The sequence below is a fragment of the Mustela putorius genome, unplaced genomic scaffold (genome assembly GCF_011764305.1).
Source record: "Mustela putorius furo isolate JIRA1106 unplaced genomic scaffold, ASM1176430v1.1 tig00003845_pilon_pilon_pilon, whole genome shotgun sequence".
Classification (NCBI taxonomy): domain Eukaryota; kingdom Metazoa; phylum Chordata; class Mammalia; order Carnivora; family Mustelidae; genus Mustela; species Mustela putorius.
Window position 1 is genome coordinate 54,563,597 of NW_025421998.1, and position 2,544 is coordinate 54,566,140.

Here is a 2,544-nt window from a genome sequence, read left to right on the forward strand (position 1 = left end):
TAATTTATGTAGAGTAAAATTCACCTTTTTCAGATGTATAATTTTATGAATTCTGACCAACACATTCAGCCATATAACCATATAAAACATTGCTACCATGCCAAAATGATCCCAGGTGCCCCTTTGTGGTCAGTCCCCAGCCTATTCTTGTCCCTATGGTTTTAAATTTTCCAGAGTGCCATATAAATTGAAACAGATAGCATGCAGCCTTATAAGACTAGCTTTTTTTGGTTAGGATAATGCAAATAAGGTTTGTCCTTTTTGTTGCAGAGTATTATTGCATCGTATGGAATTCGTGGTGTAGAATGCATCACTGTATGAATGTATACAGTATGGGGATACCACAGTTATCCCTTCACAGGTTGATGACCATTTGAGTTGTTTACAGTTTTGATTGGTTATGAATAAATCTACTACTATAAATATTCACATACTAGTCTTTGCATGTTTTTATTTCTTTTGGGTAAAGACCTAGAAGATAAGTTAGGTTGCGTAGTAAGTACATGTTTAATTTTATAAGAAACTGTCACATGGTTTTTTCCTAGTGTCCGCACCTTTTATATTCCACCCACAATGTATGAGAGCTCCAGCGGCACAGAATCCTTGGCAACACTAAGACTGTAGTAAGATCTCACTGTGTTAATTTACATTTCCCTAATGACTAAACATACTTTCAGTGTTTATTTGCCATCTGTATCTCTTGTTTTATGAAATGTCTGTTCAAATAGGCTGTTGATTTTTTTTTAAGATTTTATTTATTTATTTGACACAGAGAGAGACCACAAGTAGGCAGAGAGGCGGGCAGAGAGAGAGGGAAGCAGGCTCCCTGCTCAGCAGGGAGCCCGATGCACGGCTGGATCCCAGGACCCTGGGATCATGACCTGAGCCACAGGCAGAGGCTCTAACCCACTGAGCCACCCAGGCGCCCTTAGGCTGTTGATTTTTTTAATGCAATTCTCTGTTTTCTTATTATTGAGTTGTTAGAGTTCTTTGCATATTAAAGTAATCAGTCTTTTATTAGATAGTGTTTGTAAATGTTCTTTTCCCAGTGGCTTCTTTTTCTATTTTCTCAGCAGTGTCTTTTGAAGAATAAGTGTTTTAAATTTTGATCATGTCTAGTATATCAACTTTTGCTTTTCTGGTCTGCACTTTTTGAATGCTACTTGAGATCTATTTGCCTAACTCAAGTTCACAAAGATCCTCACATGTTTTCTTCTAGAGATTATAGTCCAAGTTTTACACTTAGATCTATGATCTATTTGAAGTTATGCTTTTAAAAGGCTGTGACATATGGGTCAAGGTTCCTATTCTTAGAAGTATATGTCCAGCATATATTGTATGTATGTATTTCAAGTCTACCCTTTCTCTATTGAATTACTTCAACAATTTGTCAAAAATCAATTGACCAGGGGCGCCTGGGTGGCTCAGTGGGTTAAGCATCTGCCTTCGGCTCAGGTCATGATCTCAGGGTCCTGGGATCGAGCCCCGCATCAGGGTCTTTGCTCAGCAGGGAGCCTGCTTCCCCCTCTCTCTCTGCCTGCCTCTTTGCCTACTTGTGACCTCCCTCTCTATCAAATAAATAAATAAATAATATTTTTATATTTCTCAGAGAGAGAGAGCACAAGCAGGCAGAGACAGAGAGAGAAGCAGGCTCCCTGCTGAGCAAGGAGCCCAATGCAGGACTCAATCCCAGGACCCTGGGATCATGACCTGAGTCAAAGACAGCAGCTTAACTGACTGAGCCACCCAGGCGTCCCAATAAATAAAATCTTAAAAAAAAAATCAATTGGCCATATATGAGTTGTCCTATATTTGGATTCTGCTTTAGGAGTTAGACCACTTTTCCTCTAAAGGGACAGATAAGAAATATTTTAGGCTTTGCAGGCCATATAGTCTCTACTATAACCACTCAAATCTATCATTACAGCAAAATAGCCATAAACAACATGTAAACAAGTGAGTCTGGCTATACCTCAATAAACATTTATTTGCAAAATAGGCAACAAGCAAACTAGACCTTCAGGCTATAGTTTGACCAGTCTTGCTGTACTCTATTTCATTAATCGATATCTATCCTTTTATCAATACTACACTATCTTGGTTACTGTGGCCTATAAGGTTTTAGGTTTTTTTTTCTTTTTTTCTTCCAAGTTTTTATTTCAATTCCAGTTATTTAACATACAATATAATACTAGTTTCAGGTGTAGGATTTAGTGATTGATCACTTACATAAAACGGCCAGTGCTCATCACAAGTGCCTTCCTTAATGCCCATCACCTATTTAACCCATCTACCACCCACCTCCCCTTCAACAACCCTCAGTTTGTTCTGTATAGTTAACAATCCATTTTATGATTTGGCTCTCTCTTTTTCCCCACTATACTCATTTGTTTTGTTTCTTAAATTCTACACATGAGTGAAATTGTATAGTATTTGCCTTTCTCTGACTGATTTATTTCGCTTAGCATAATACTCTCTAGCTCTATCCACATGTTTGCAAATGGCAAGATTTCATTCTTTTTTATGGCTGAATATATCCCATTG